The sequence below is a fragment of the Scyliorhinus canicula genome, chromosome 24, assembly GCF_902713615.1.
Source record: "Scyliorhinus canicula chromosome 24, sScyCan1.1, whole genome shotgun sequence".
In the NCBI taxonomy this organism is placed as follows: Eukaryota; Metazoa; Chordata; class Chondrichthyes; order Carcharhiniformes; family Scyliorhinidae; genus Scyliorhinus; species Scyliorhinus canicula.
Genome location: NC_052169.1, coordinates 12,200,490 through 12,217,297, shown reverse-complemented (window position 1 = coordinate 12,217,297; position 16,808 = coordinate 12,200,490). Strand labels below are relative to the sequence as shown.

Genomic DNA, 16,808 nt, shown 5'->3' with positions numbered 1-16,808 from the left:
CTGTTTCAGTGATATTTATCAAGGGTTAGATATTGGTCAGAGCATGGGGAAATAGCTTCCCTTCCCTTCTGCGGAATGGTGCCGTAGGATCTTTGACTTCACCTGAGAGAGCTGGCATGGGGGTAAGGGGCGGGAAAGTGGTCAAATATCACAATTGGCCAACTTGGCCAATTTCAGGTACGATGATTCATACAGTGTGGTAGACTGTCAACATCTGGTGCCCCGTAAAGATTGTCTCTTTCTTTCTTTCATGGGGCACAGGCATCGCTGGCAAGGCCAAAAAGCATTTGCTGCCCATCCCAAATACCTTGAGTGAAATGCCTGGCCATTTCAGAGGGCAGTTTTCGAGTCAACCACATCGCTGTGGGCTCTGGAGTCTCATGTAGGCCAGACCGTGTAAGGACGGCAGGATTCCCTCCCTAAAGGACATTAGTGAACCGAGATGAGGTTTTACAACAATCAACGGCAGCTTTGTGGTCACCGTGGCTGAGAGGAGCTTTCAATTCAGGATTTCTTTATTAATCCTTGGTGGGATTCGAACCGGCAGTCCTAGACCATTAGCCTGGGTCTCTAGATTACTAGCCCGGTTACATCACCGAGGCACCACCTTTGCCATTATGGAGTAGAGGCATCAAGGCTACCATACCCCATCAAGAGAGGAGGCAGGGAATTGCAAGTTGACGAATGGAAGGTAAAAAGAAAGCATATGAACTTTTCATGATCTTCACACCGTATAGGGTGCGCAGTAGCATCCGCGACACTTCCAAACACAGCGCAGACTATGTAAAAAACCACAAAGGGCCGCACGGTGGCGCAACGGTTAGCATTGCTGCCTCACGGCACCGAGGTCCCAGGTTCGATCCCGGCTCTGGGTTACCGCCCGTGTGGAGTTTGCACATTCTCCCCGTGTATGCGAGGGTTTCGCCCCCACAACCCAAAGATGTGCAGGCTAGGTGGATTGGCCATGCTAAATTGCCCCTTAATTGGAAAAAATGAATTGGGCACTCTAAATTTATTTTTAAAATACGCAGGTCGCAATGACAAGAATTGACAAAAGCGTAAATCTTTTCTTCAAAAATTACAATATCAATTTAAGGCGGCCAGTTAATGAGAGCCTTTTATAATCAATGAACTGTAATTTCAAAAACTTTAAATCCACAACCTACCGTCTGTTCAATTCAGGCACGTTCAAAGGTCAGCGAACTTGAATGCAGACCTTTCATTTTTTAATTGCCAAAATTATGTTGCTCTTTGCTTTTTTTGTTGACTGAATGAAGTAATGGGTTGAATAGATAATGGAAGGATGACTGAGAGTCAGCCTGTGACCTAATCAGCAGAACAGCCCTTTGAGAGCAGGAGGAAGCCATGGAAATTTGACAGTATAATTGAAATCTCAGAACATTATAATTTTAATAACTAATCTGTTACTTGTCAGATTTTCGGAATATGCTTACTGCGATTTAGCAGGGGTTCTTATTGTGAAAAACATTCTTGCTGCACTTCAGTGAGCATTTTTTTTTAAATGCGGAGATTACTGAGGTAACTGCAATCATTGACTTTGAAGCAAAAAAAAATATCGCTGAGGTAAAATGCTATTTTTAAACACCTAAGGGCAGCGGACACCTTCTTGGGCGACGGGTTTCTGCATCAGTGTTAAATTTTGTGATCGTCGGAAAGCAAAAATGCTGCAGATGCTGGAAATCCGAAATAAAATCAGAAAATGCTGGAAATATCCAGTCAGGATCATGTGGGCGGCACGACAGCACAGTGGTTAGCACTGTTGCTTCACAGCTCCAGGGTCCCAGGTTCGATTTCCGGCTTGGGTCACTGTCTGTGCGGAGTCTGCACGTCCTCCCCGTGTCTGCATGGGTTTCCTCTGAGCGCTCCGGTTTCCTCCCACAAGTCCCAAAAGACGTGCGGTTAGGTGAATTGGACATGCTAAATTGCCCCTTAGTGTCCAGGAGGTTAGGTGGGGTTGCTGGGTTCCAGGGATAGGGTGGAGGTTTGGGCTTAAGTGGGGTGCTCTTTCCAAGGGCTGGTGCAGACTCGATGGAAAATCCCACCCAGCGTATCCCTCAGTGCTACATTCCTGGGATAAAGGGGCAACCTTATGAGGAATGGGTTAAGTTCCGTGTTGTGGATGTGGTACAGATGCACACAGATCATCTAGATCTTTAACTAGTAAGATAGTTTATTAACAAAATGAACACGTGGAAAGATAAGTAACAAACTATAATACAAATGGAAATGAATAAGTGATTTCTCCTGGAGCTACTTATAATTCGACTGTCCTCTAGTACGACTTACTGCTGATCTATGGAGGCACATGGTGGATCACCGTCCCTACCTGCTGGTCAGAGGTCATACATTCAACTATCAACGTTGTTATGCATATGCATATCGCCACAGAATGGTTGAGCAGGTTGGCCTATTCCCATGAGAATTTAGAAGAATGAGATGTCATCTGATTGAAACGTATAAGATCCTGAGAGGGTGGATACTGAGGGGATGCTTCCTCCTGTGGTAAAGGTTAGAATGAGGGGACACGATTTAAAAATAAGGTGCCTCATATTTAAGATTGAGATAAAGGCCGGAATTCTGCGACTGTTGGGATTCACTTTTCCCGCTTCAGCGCACCTTCACCACCGGAGACGTGGAATGGTTTCAATGGGAAATCCCAGTAACAGGCAGCGGGAGGACATAAACCCGCCGGTGCACAGCTGAGAAAGACGCAGCTGGGGGACCGGAGACTCCTGCCAAGGCTTTTTCTTCCTCGGGTGTCATCGGGCTGTGGGAATTTGCTTCTCCGGAGAGCAGTGAATGCTGGGTTATGGAATATAACCAAGGCTGAGTTAATAACATTTTGGGTCAGCAAGGGAGTCAAGGGTTATGAGGCGGGGGGGGGGGGGGGGGTATGGGTAGGAGCGGGAGCGTGGAATGAAGGCCGTATTCGGATCAGCCATGATCTTACCGAATGCTTTGATTAACTCTTGTGCTCTTGTGAGAATCAGCCTTGATTATTCTGCTCAATTAAGCCTGGAAGCTAAAGACTCTAAGGCAACTAAGCCACGACTGACAATAACGCAACTGGATGGTAGAGGCGTTGCCTGGAGAATGCACCAGTTAACTGATAACTGACAGTTAACTGCCAAGCTTTGTTTAAATTCAAACCAAGAGGTTTGCTCTGATTGGTGAATGCACTGCCCCAGGGAACGACCCAAGTTAACTGATGCATTCCCATGGCAAAGCCTCCTCCGCTCAGAGTCCACTTGCTAAGCAATCAGCACTCTCTTCTCATGAAATATAAATTGTTGTCCCCTTGATATTTGGTGGACGTCTTGTGAGGTAACAGATAGCGTCGCTGCCTCTGAGCTAGAAGCTCCATGTTTGAGTCCCATCCCAGGACTTGACGGCCAAGGAAGGTGCGTTCATAACAGAGGTCAAAAAGGTTGAGTGTGCCAACCTGCAAATCCTTTCAAACACGCCAATAGCTGGCGGTAAGAGCGGGAGAGACTCCTGGTCAGCCACACTTGATATGGAGAGGTGCCCCTCAAGATCAAATCGTTTCGGGCAGCATGGTGGCGCAGTGGGTTAGCCCTGATGCCTCACGGCGCCGAGGTCCCAGGTTCGATCCCGACTCTGGGTCACCGTCCGTGTGGAGTTTGCACATTCTCCCCGTGTTTGCGTGGGTCTCGCCCCCACAACCCAAAGATGTGCAGCGTGGGTGCATTGGCCACGCTAAATTGCCCCTTAATTGGAAAAAAATAATTGGGTACTCTAAATTTATTTTATAAAAAAAGAAGATATAATCATTTCTTCAACTACATATCTGTGCAAAGTGTAGAACAATGAGAATGTGCACACAGTATCGTTTTCTCCTTTCTCATGTAAAATAAATTTGTAATGATAAATGCAGAATTTCAATTCATGCTGATGCACAATATTCACTTTTGAAAGTTAAATGTGGGGCAGGGCAGGGAGAACACAAGGCTGAATATTCTCCTCGGGCATCCAATACCAGCCCTGAACAGTTGCCAACAATGTCGCAAAGGCTAACGCAGTAGAACTGAATCACTAACTACAGTTAGAATCCTGCAGCCAATATGCCATCAATGCAACAAAATGAATTTGGAACGGAAACTCAGCTTGTTTTTAATATCTCTTTAACACTCGTCAAAGCATTCACAGTTGCACTTGCCTGATCCTTATTTGCTCCAAAATGACAGATACATCCGCCTCAGTAGAACAGACTGTAGCTGAGAAACTACTGTTAATGACATGAGTGAGCGAACACTTGACGTGTTCAAGTTGTCCACTATTTCCATAGAGAAGTTAGCACATTTAAAACGAAAGGATTAAACACTGCCATTCAAAGCAGAACGAGGGGCGGCAGGCGTTTGTGTTTAACCATGTGTTGGCCTTTATTTACCAACAATGCTTTCTGGGCCTGTGTTCCCTGTCGATTTTCTGTATAAAAATGTTTTCCTAATGGTGACAACATATTGCCAGAGGTTTAGATCTCACATCCTGAAGGAACGATGACAGAAACACAGGAAGACAAATGCTGCTTCCCCCAGGCTAATTAGAACCCTTCAGAATGTTAAGCCTTATTAAAACACTATGTATAGCATCCGTTTGTAAGGCTGTTTTGACTAAATACCTTCGTGTTCTGCTGGCAAACAGGGAACTGAAAATCATTGCCCCAAATTCGCAGAATGGAATTGTTCTATCAATGGACGCACTACCAAATGATTCACCTCTGACCTCTGGGGCGAAATTCTCCAACCCCACGCAGGGTCGGAGAATCGCCCGGGGGCGCCGATAATCCCGCTCCCGCCATGTTCAAAATTCTCCCACCCGCCATAAAACGGCGTTCTTCAAATCCCGCCGCCCGCCTCTGAGAACGGCTGGGGCCGGCGGGATGCCATTGTTTTTTGAGGCTTAATTATTCTCCGGCCCAGATGGGCCGAAATCCCGCCGACGTGGCCACGGGTCACGTCGGCGAAAATCAAAGTTGGTTTATAACGGCGTCGACCATTCATGATGGTTGACGCCGTTCAGCTTGGAGGTGGGTGACAGGCCGGGGAGAAAGATAAATTACCTACTTCGAGTGCGGGGGGTGCCGGGGGGTAGTGGGGGGGGGGGGGGGTGTGTAGTGGTGGTGGGGGGGTTGGTTGGGGTGGGGGGGAGTGGTTGGGGTAGGGGTGGGTGGAGAGGGGTGGGGGGTGGGGGTTGGGTGGGGGGGGCGGGGGCGCTATTTATATCATGTTTCGCCGGGCGGCATTGATGATGTCGCCCGACGTCAAACGACGCGCCACTTCCGCAGCGGGTGAAACTGACGCGTACAGCGTCACTCCGCTGCTGGCCCTTTCGGGACGGGAGATTTCGTGCTGATAAGCGGGCCCCGACGCCTGAGTCACCAGCGCCGTTTTTGCCCGCCGGTCAAGGGCGTCACGATGGACTTTGGTGAATTTCGCCCCTGATCTCTAAACCAACTCTCTCCATCTTTCTTTATCATCCGGATTCAATCCTGGACATTGGATTCTTGCGAGTCTCCTAAACTCTGCGTATATTTTTCTCGTTTGTTCTTGCTTCTCTCGATATCCTCGCATGTGTGGTTGGGTGGATTGGCCGTGATAAATTGCCCTTAGTGTCCAAAATTCGATGATCTGTGATTAACCTCGGACAAACGTTCGGCACAACATCGTGGGCCGAAGGGCCTGTTCTGCGCTGTATTTCTCTATGTGTGGAATTAGAGTCTCTTTACAACGTCTTAGATCATAGAATTTGCAGTGCAGAAGGAGGCCATTTGGCCCATCGAGTCTGCACCGGCTCTTGGAAAGAGCACCCTACCCAAGGTCAACACCTCCACCCGATCCCCTTAACCCAGTAACCCCACCCAACACTAAGGGCAATTTTGTGGGAAACCGGAGCACCCGGAGGAAACCCACGCACACACGGGGAGGATGTGCAGACCCAACACAGACTGTGACCCAAGCCGGAATCGAACCTGGGACCCTGGAGCTGTGAAGCGATTGTGCTATCCACAATGCTACCGTCTTCTCTGGTAGATTCTCAGGGTACTGAAACGGTGCCTTTGCCAGAAACTTTTAAAGTCTCGTTTGTGAAGAAGCACAATCTAGAACGGCTGACTCAAAAATTTCTGAATCCAAATTTTCACGTTGCTTCATGGAAATGGTCGGAGAAGTGGATTTTTTTCAAAGGGGTGATATAATTTTAAATTATAAGGTTGTGCTAAACCACCAAGCCGTGAAATTTTAGACTCCGGTCACCGTAACATAGGACCTTGACCAAAGATTTCAACTCCCCATCCATAATAGGGGCTGGTTTAGCACAGGGCTAAATCGCTGGCTTTGAAAGCAGACCAAGGCAGGCCAGCAGCACGGTTCAATTCCCGTACCAGCCTCCCCGAACAGGCGCCGGAATGTGGCGACTAGGGGCTTTTCACAGTAACTTCATTTGAAGCCTACTCGTGACAATAAGCGATTTTCATTTTTTTTTTCCTGTTTTTTTTCATTCTATGATCTCATGCCTGCAACATCTAGACATTGATATGTACTTTTTCACAGTCACCAAATAGCAATCAGCAATTCATCAATTTTGATCTTGGTGTCGATTAGAGTCTGGTGGGGTTTTGTTTTTCAAATCTACAAATGTAAAATTCCCTCTATTAATATGGGTCATGGGATATTTCCAAAATGTATCCATCCCCCAGCTACCCCCTCTGCCCCCTCCACTCCCCTTACCCCCTTCCACCAACCTGCACGCCCAACTGCAGGATCCCTCACCGTGGATTATGCAGTTGGGACCCGAGAAGAAGCAGGAAACCAGATGGAGCCCAGAAAAGGTTACGTACCTTTAATTCTAATAATCCTTATTATTGTTACAAGTGGGTTGACATTAACACTGCAAATTAAGTTACTGTGAAAATCCCCTCGTCGCCACACTCCGGCGCCTGTTCGGGTACACAGAGGGAGAATTCAGAATGTCCAATTCACCTAACAAGCACGTCTTTCGGGACTTGTGGGAGGAAACCGGAGCCTCCGGAGGAAACCCACGCAGACACGGGGGAGGACGTGCAGACTCCGCACAGACAGTGACCCAAGTGAGAATTGAACTCGGCACTGTGAAGCAACAGTGCTAACCACTGTGCTATCGTGCCACCCTTTACTTTACAGTAGTGTCTTTTTACGGTCTGATCCCACCAGAGTGAAAGTCTGGGGTAGGGAGGGGGTGGGGGGGTTAGGAGAGCTGCTGAGGTGAGTGGGAGGGGTGGGGAGGTGTGGTGGGTGGAGGTTCCTGCTCTTGAGCAGGGGGTGAGCTTCGGTTCTTGACCAATGGTGGTGGAGCAGGAGCTCAGCATTGGGGAAGTTGAAGGGAAATCAACACCGACCGCTCACAAGTTTTTTAATGCAGCACGGACCGTAAAAAACATCCGGGAATTGAAAGTGGTGTTCCCCAGGGCTCAGTGTTGCTTTTTTCTAATTTATATCAATAATTTAGAAGTGGGTATTGAGGGCACAATCTCTAAATTTGCAGATGATACTCAGCTAGGGAGAACAGTAGAATCGTTAGGATGACGCTGAGCGACGTCAGAGAGACATTGGCAAGTTGGCCAAATGGGCAGACAGCTGGCAGATGAATTTCAATGCAGAGAAATGTGAGGGAATGCATTTTGGGAGAAGAAACATGGGGAGACACTACAGGCTCAATAGTACAACTTTGAGGGGAGTACAGGAGCAGAGGGACCTCAGGGTTCAAGTACATGGGGCGCAATTCTCCGACCCCCACGGCGGGTGGGAGAATCGCGGGAGTGCCGGGCGATTCCCGCCACACCGCCCGCACGCGATTCTCTCCCCCACCCCCCCCCCCAAAACGGCGTGCCGCGTTTCACGACAGGCCGCTCGGAGAATCGTCGCTCGCCGTTTCTAATGGTCGGGCGGCGATTCTCCGAGGCCGATGGGCCGAGCGGCCGGGCCTTCACGCCTGTTTCAACACGGCAGCAAACACACCTGCTCGCTGCCGTCATGAAACGGGCGCCAGATGCCCGTTTGGGGGCCCAATTGGCACAGCAGTACCACGGCCGTGCCAAGGGGGGCATAGGCCCGCGATCGGTGCCCACGTCTTGTGTGGCGGCTGAGGGAAAAGACGGCAACTGCGCATGTCGGCCGCGTCAGCCGGCGTGACGCTTGACGTGCGGCCTTGACGACCGTCGTCAAGGCCGCGCCGCCGTGACGCAAGGAGCCGCGCTCCTAGCCCCGCCCGGGGGGGAGAATCGGCCCCGGAAATGAGCGTGAAGGCTGCCGTGGGTCACGGCCTGTCCCACGGCAGCCTTTACGATTCTCCGCATTTGCAGAAAATCTCGCCCTTAGTCTCCCGATGGCAGAATTTCGCCCATAATTCTCTTAAGGTGGCCAAGCAAGTTCAAACATTTGGTAAGAAGGCTTATAGCATCCTTGTGTTTATAAATAGAGGCATAGAGTTTAAAAGCAAGGAGGTGATGTTACACCGCTGCAAGTCATTGGTCAGATCACATTTGGGATATTGGGCACGATATTCCGACCATCCCGCCGCGTGTTTTTCGGCGATAGAGGCGGCCCGCCAGTGGGATCACCAACCCCGCTGTCAACAGGATTTCCCGGTGGCCTCCAATTGTGCTGTAAAATTCTATGACTATCTTTAGGCAACACCTGCCAATGGAAAAAAGAGATAATTTGATGGAGCCCAGCAGCTGCCAGATCTCCGCCTGAACTCCAGGGAGCCATTGCTGCCTCGGCGCACGGGACTTCAAAATTGCACCTTGTGACCCCCTCCCCGCGCCCCCCCCCCCCCCCCCCCCCCCATTGGGGAATCGCGACCCACCATTTGGGAAGTTGCATTTTATACTGAGGCAAAATGCTACCTCGCATTTCGGGATCCAAGGACAGTAGCTGGTAATTCCCCACCCCCCCTCTCCCCCCCCCCCCCACCTCCCCCCCACCCCCGCCCTCGCTTCCCAGGTAGTGATCATTGGGTAGCACTCGCCGTGATTCACTTGGTCGTACTCTGCGGCTCAGCTGATGACCCACTTACCTTTGAGTCCCACGGTTCACATCCCACTCCAGGGCTGACACTCTTGCGCAGTACTGCGGGAGTGCTGCACTGCCGGGGGTGCCGTCTTCCAGACGAAACGTTGAACCTGCTCGGGTGGCTGAGAAAGATCCCACAGCACACTATTATGAAGAGGGGCAGGGGAGTCTCTCTGGTCTCCTGGCCAATATGTATCCCTCAACCAACATCTCAAAAACACATTACCTGGCCATTATCACGATGCTGTTTGTGGGAGCTTGGTGTACACCAATTAGCTGCTCCGTTTCCTACATTACAACAGTGACTACACTTTACAAGTGCTTCATTGACCATAGAGTGCATTGGGACGTGAAAAGTGGCATTATATCGCAAGGCTTTCTTCTTCACAATGTGGGATCGACAATGACTGAACAACAGTGGAAACATTTTAATTCCCCATTATGAACAACCTTCAACTCAATGGGACTGGTATTTAAAATTAAACTAGATAGGAAATGGTATACGCAGTTTGGCTGTGCAGTGTTCTAGATTTTTATAGACTTATTCCCCTTTCCTTGAGAAGGCACAAATTAATAACGATAGCCTACTTTCTTGACAGTAATACCATCTAGGGACCAATGCAGTCTGCGCTGGATACAGGTCGTTAGTTATGTAAATACCTACCGTCACTACAGCAACGCTCCAGTCATTGTACCATTGCTGATCTCCATTACCTTTTCGACCGTGCAATAGAAGGGGGGAAGACTAGCATAAAGCCGTTTTCTTGACACTCATCAAATTCCGTTAAGCAAGTGAATCTCCATTTACCGACTGAGGCAGCAGAAGACATTCCGATGATTCACGGAGTTTTATTGGGAAAGTATCGTTCTGGAACCCCTCCCTGTTCAGCAGCAAGTTCAGTCCAAGTTCCATTGAGAATCATCCGCTCTCAATTCACCCCTGAAGCAAGGTTTGTTCTTAATAGGGCGGCGTGATGGCACAGTGGTTGGTACCGCTGCCTCACTGCACCAGGGGCCCGGGATCGATTCCGGCCTCGGGTGACAGTCTGTGTGGAGTTTGCACGTTCTCCCCGTGTCTGCGTGGGTTTCCTCCGGGGTGCTCCGGTTTCCTCCCCATCATCCAAAGATGTGCAGGTTAGGTGGATTGGCCAGGCTAATTTGCCCCTGAGTGTCAAAGGATGTGCAGGTTAGGTAGGGTTACAGGGATAGGGTGGGGGAATAGGCCTAGTTGGGCGCACTTTCAGAGGGTCGGTGCAGACTCGATGGGCCAAATGGCCTCCTTCTGCACTGTGGGAATTTTGTGGATTCTGCATTTCTAACATTGCCAAACTTCCAAGTTTAAATCTCCCTCCAGCTGATTAGATGTGTATGTTGGAATACAAACATACAAATTATGAACAGGACGAGCTACTCAACCCCTCAAGCTTGCACCGCCATTAAGTAAGATCATGGCGATCTGAGTGTGACTGCCGCTCTACATTCCTGCCTACCGCCCGAAATCCTTTGAAATACAACGGGAAGAAAGAAAGAGCTTGCATTTGTGTAGCGCCTTCCACATCCTCAGGAGACCCCGAGTGCTTTCCAGTGAATTAAATACTTCTGAAGCGTTGTCACTGCTGTCATGGTAACACAACAAACAATTTGTGGACAGCAACCCTCCCCCAACCCCCTCCCCCCAATCTGCAGTGCGATAATGAATACACTAAATTCAGAATGGCATCTGGCAGAAGCCAGACCAAATTCTGATTGATTGCTAACTATTCAAATGGATTACCTGTCTCCCTTGAAGAGAGGATTGTGTAACAAATCTCATCATTAGATTCTTCATTCTCACAGTATCATGAGTCGAATAATGTGACACAGTGGCTAGCACTGTTGCTTCACAGCTTCAGGGTCCCAGGTTCGATTCCCGGCTTGGGTCACTGTCTGTGCCGGGGTCTGCACGTTCTCCCCGTGTCTGCGTGGGTTTCCTCCGGCTGCTCCGGTTTCCTCCCACAAGTCCCGAAAGACGTGTTGTTAGGTGAATTGGTCATTCTGAATTCTCGCTCTGTGTACCCGAACAGGCGCCAGAATGTGGCGACTAGGGGCTTTTTGCAATAACTTCATTGCAGTGTTAATGTAAGCCTACTTGTGACAATAAAGATTATTATTATGTGCTTTACATTGAGAGCCTAATGTGAAAAGCTGCCGAGACTCTGAGCTGAATTTTACTTGTGCCAAGATGGTGGGGATGATTGGAGTGGCAGGAAAACAGTAGATAATGAGGAGGCATGTCAGAATGACTCATCATCACTGTCTTGCTACTGGAGAAGTTTCCAAGTGACAGGCAGGAGATGCGCGACGAGGTAGATTGGCTGCCCGCTCTTGTGTTTTGTGCCCTGGGGATATGTAGAGATGACACACCTCAGGTTATTAGGCTGAACAGGAGTTTTATTCAATAATTTTAAATGCCCACTCTCATGGCTTCCAGTTGCTCACCTTGGTTCAGTTTCTCAGTCAGCACTTAGCGAATGACGCAGAGAACTGAGAGGAGTCAGACACGCACATAATTTAACATGAACAGTTGAACACTACACACCCCATGACCATTTTCTGGGGCCTCTGGCATTTTAGAGATGATGGATCAACCCCCTGCTGCAATGGGAAGCTGCTGGCCTTGTGGAGTCGGCCTACCTCCGGGGTTTCTGGAGCGCCATTGGACACTGAGGCGCCATGGCTCAAAAAGGAGACCTCAGGCATAGACAGCTGACCCCATAGCACCAACAGTCCCCCTAGAGAGTTTTAGCCTCTGCCTGATATCCTTGACCTCCTAAATTTCTATTTTTGTTTACTCGTTTGGGGGCACCTCCACTGTTCAGGTGCCTTCAAGCTCTCCTACCTGCCCAGTGGAACCCACCTCTCTTGGTGGTTCTGCTGAAGCTTCCGAACTACCAGTCCCCTCATTGGCTAGACAATATCAGGAGCCCACCCATGATCCTTAGTTGGGCAGTGGACCCACTGGCGACCAATCCGGAGGCCGCCTGTGATAAAATGACTGCGCTGGTCTCGTTGTCGCCAAGTGAATGCTTGGTGCCACTTTCCATCCTAATGTCAAGGCCCTGAAGTCCATGGTAAAATTAATCTCACTAGTTTGATAACTTGGATTTACCCCCGTTGTTCTCATGTGATTAGCTGACTGAACTATGGTATTATGGTAGCATATAGTGGTAATATCGCTGGACTAGTAATCTAGTGGCCAAGCTAAATACCTGCGGACACGGGTTCAAATCTCACCACGGCAGCTGGTGGAATGTAAACTCAATTAATAAAAATCTGGAATTAAAAGCTTGTCTCAGTAATGTTGACCAAAAACCCATCTTGTTCACTAATGTCCTTTCAGGCAAACCTGGTATGGCCTCCACGTAACCAGACCCACAGTAATGTGGTTGACTCGTTTTTTAAAATTTAGAGTACCCAATTCACTTTTTCCAATTAAAGGGCAATTTGGCGTGGCCAATCCACCCATCCTGCACATCTTTGTGATGTGGGGGCGAAACCCACACAAACAGGGGGAGAATGTGCAAACTCCACACGGACAGTGACCCAGAGCCGGGATCGAATCTGGGACCTGGGCGCCATGAGGCAGCAGTGCTAACCCACTGCGCCACCGCGCTGCCACGTTGTGGTTGACTCTTAACTGGCCTCGCAAATGGCCACTGAGGGATGGGCAGCAACTGTAGGCCTTGAGCGATGGCCACATCCCGTGAACGAATTTAAAAAAGATACCTCTGAAAATGACTCCATTGATCAAGTCGCCAGCCAATTAAAATTATGCACAGTTTAAGGATGTTGGTTGACTCATGGAATTCAAATGGTCTCTCCGGGGGGGTTCCTCAGATCTCTCCTTGAGGTTCTGCTCAATTATATCCCCAGAAGGTTTTATTTTGAGACCCCACCTTGCGTTTTCATTTGAAGAGAAGCGGCTACTTTTACATGGCAGATTCATGTCGGCAGGGGACAGTGCTGAGAGAGTTGCGGCCTCACCCGGACGGAGGGATGGAGAATCACCAGTCACTGCAGATGGTTATCCAGCTCCTTGGAATGGCATTGACAGAGCAGGTTGTATGGCTTTTCTCTTGACCAGGAATCACAAGCCAGCGTTTGCTGGAAAAGTAGCATTAGTAATTAGTGCGTTAAAAGATCGGGCATTGAAGAGATGTGGCTTGAGCTGGGAATCGTCACAAATTTACTCTGCATTAATAGCTTTGCCTAAACCCGTAGCTTGCATTGACCTCTCTGTGATTGGCACAATTTGCTGCATTCTATGCTCCCAGCAGTAAGTTAGAACACTCTTTCACTGTGTGGTCACCTTGATCATCGTCCGCCAGTTGCACACCCCACAAAGACCCCATTGCACTACTCAAAAGATAAGCAAACATTAATTCTTCCGCTAACATCACCAAATAGGCCAACTGGACATTTACCTCTCCTGTTTTGTAAGACATTGCCGCGCCTGCAATATTTCCTAACAAAATGGCGGTGTCATGGCTGGCACAGGCTTGGAGGGCCAAAGGGCCTGTTCCTGTGCTGTAGTGTTCTTTATTCTTTGAAACTACACTCCAGCAGTGGGGACAGGAAATGTACCAAATGCAAAATGTGTGTCACACTTTATTGTTCCACATTTTGCTGGGGGGGTGGGGGTGGAAAATGTCACATTTACCCCCCAAAAAGAGGAAATGTTTTTATAAAGTGACATACTTCCTGGTTAGTTTCTGCTAATTTTGATCATCTAATTGCTCTCCAAGAGAAGGAGTTGGGGTTTATAATCATCTGTCAACCTGTGGCATTGAGACCAACAAACCATTATTTTCTGTTGACTTAGAGAAGTGTTCGCACTGCACCAAGTAGTGTTTCGTAGAATTAGAGAATGATTAAGCACAGAAGGAGGCCATTAGGTCTGTCATGTCCGTGCCAGCTCACTACAAGATCAATTCAACGAGTCTCACAGCCCTTGTCTGCACATTCTTTAACTTCAGATAATTATCCAGTTTCCTTTTGAAAGCCACAATTGAATCTGCCTCCACCATACTCTCAGACAGTGCATTCCAGGCCTGAAACATTCACTTTATAGAAACGTTTTTCCTCACGTCGACTTTGGTCATTTTGATATTCGCCTCAAATGAGTGTCCTCTGCTTTGTGACCCTGACAAAACAGAAATGAAGTCTCAAATTGACTTCATTACGTGGTTACTTCGAGATTTTCTTCACAAGGCCCAGATAAGGATGCGGTTGCCCCGGTTACGTTCATGGCCTTAAAAGAGAAGGCCAATTTCAACACCTTAGCAACACTCAGCTCCCCTCAGGCGGAGGGCTGAGAGTTATTTGGAAAGGGCCATCAGGACACTTGCCTCAATTTGACCCGCTAAATGGTCAATGCCTCAATAGATTGGCCCTGCGGAGTCAGGATCTGAGGCACTTATTTGAGGGGAAAGGTTTATGAGGAGGGCGGGGGAGGTGTTCGGAAAGGAGGTGGGGCAGAAAGGGGAGGGAGAGCAGGGGAGAGGAGGTGAGGAGTGGATAGAAAGGGGAGACGATGAAGGAGAGGAAGGGGAGAAGAATAATGGCAAGGAGAAGGTGGTAGATGAGAACAAGAAGAAGGGAGAACTTTCAGAGACGCAGAAGAAGAAGAAGAGGAATGGGGTGAGGTAAGGAAAGAGGTGATGGAGTGAACTGAGGCAAAAAGGGCGAGGATAACGGATGGTGAGTGCGAGAGAGGACAGGGATTAGAGGAGAGAATGGAATGATTAGAAAAAGGGGTGAAGAGAGATAATATGCACAGGTAACACCTGGCGTAATTCTCACCAGTGAGATAGCAGATAATTGAGGATTGAGAGAAAATTGGCACTATAATAATAATAATAATCTCTTACTGTAATGAAGTTTGGGGTAAGGTAGAGGGGAAAAAGAAAGCAATTAGCTGAGATTCAGTGAAAATGAGGGTAAAAGGTGAATAAATCTTGGGCGGGATGCTCCTTTGCCCGACGCTGATATCGTAATTGGCGATCGGGCAGAGAATCCCTTCCAATGGGGGTGGTGCCGGTTTGGTGCCGGTTCTTGAGTCTCCGCCCCCTCTGATATGGCGTCATCGCGTTGCGTGACGCATGCCGTTGGAAAGGCGTTGGTGTGGCAATGGAAACCTCTCCCCCGATGCCCCAACCCAACGGGCCGAGTTCCCGACGGCGCGGAACATTTATACAATTTTTTTTTTGTCGACCCCGTGTGGCGGCTGCAGACTTTGTCCAGTGTCGCCACAGTCGGGTGGTGGGGAGGGGATGCCGTGCCGCTGACCAGGGGGGCTTCGGCGAGGGCTTCGGGGACTGGTGGGGGTGGTCCGGGGGTTGTGAGGGGGGGTCATTATTTGGCAGGTTGGGTCCGCGTGCAGCCGCTGCCATGTTGCATGGCGCCGTGCACATGCCCAGCCGTTCTCCAGCCGTGTTTGGCGTGGGGGCCGGGAGCTTTACCCAGCGTGGTTGCTAGCCCCCCAACGGTCCCGGAATCAATGCAGCTGTTGCGACATTTCTTCTGGCTCAAAACGCCGATGTTCCCACTCCGGCGTCAGCCTGGAAATCGGGGAATCCAGCCCACTATCTCTGAGGAGCTGATGCTATGGCCAAAAATCTCATTTCTCGTTCGCGGCTGGAATTGCCGCTGAAAGTGAATGGAGTTTTAGTTTGTCCTCTACGGATGAGACAGGAGAATCCCGCCCAACGTCTTCGACCTAGGTTTCTGGTGCTGGTGGCTATTTTGGCCTCAGCTGAATAGAAGGGTCGAGTGGCCACTTTTTTCCTCACGGTTGGAAAAATGAAGGTGGGGGTGGGGATCAGGGGGAGGGACAAGAGGGAGTTGTAGAGCAGATCAGAGCAGTGGGAAGCAAAAGGATGGTGGTGAAAATAATGAGAGAGAGGGAGTGTGACAGGGGAGGGAGTTCGGTCGGAACAGAGGTGGAGGCCAGAAATTGTCCCTTAATTGGAAAAAAATAATTGGGTAATCTAAATTTATGAAAAGAAACCCTGGTCAGAGTGAGAGGTGGGGAAGAACGGAGGAAAGGGGAGGGAAGGAATGGGTGAGCTGAGGAACGCAGGATGGCGACGAATGAGGGAGGAAAGAGATGGGAGTGGGATAACTTGAATTAGAGAATATAGAAAGGAGAAGAAGAGGAATGGAATAGAGCAGAGAGTGGGCCTAATAGAGGAGTGTGCAGGAACAGAATTGGTGAGAGAGGCAGAATGGTGGGAGGGGAGAGGCAGAACAAGGGAAAGAGACAATTTTGACCACAATCAATGAAGGGTTTTGGTCTAATATCTGATGAACTAGAGAGGGAGGTGGTTTGAGGAGATGGTCACCAAATGAATTCAACCTCGCAAAATAAAAGAGCTTGTTGATATTCACAGTTTAAACGCAATCATGAATATTGAATTTCCCTGGGAGGATCATGTTGAAGGCCCCGTCATTGCTTTCCTTCATACAATCCTTTAGCACTACTGAGTGTTGAGCATAGAGATGGAAACCCAATATTTTCACTGTGTCACATGGTGTTTACAGCACAACATTTTCAATACATAATAGATTGCAAAATGCTTCTGTGCTTTGGGCACCAGAGGTTCACTGGGCAATGCGACTGTGGTCAGACAGTATCATTTAGAAAATGTTAATCTGGAATGTGTTCTGGCTTATCCATTC

The 16,808-nt window shown here is 49.0% G+C and overlaps 1 protein-coding gene across 1 annotated transcript in view; it reads left to right on the top strand.

Moving 5' to 3' along the window:
- Nucleotides 1-16,808, top strand: part of hcn4 (hyperpolarization activated cyclic nucleotide-gated potassium channel 4) — a 329,968-nt gene that overhangs the window by 281,575 nt on the left and 31,585 nt on the right. The gene's annotated exons all lie outside the window — the stretch shown is intronic.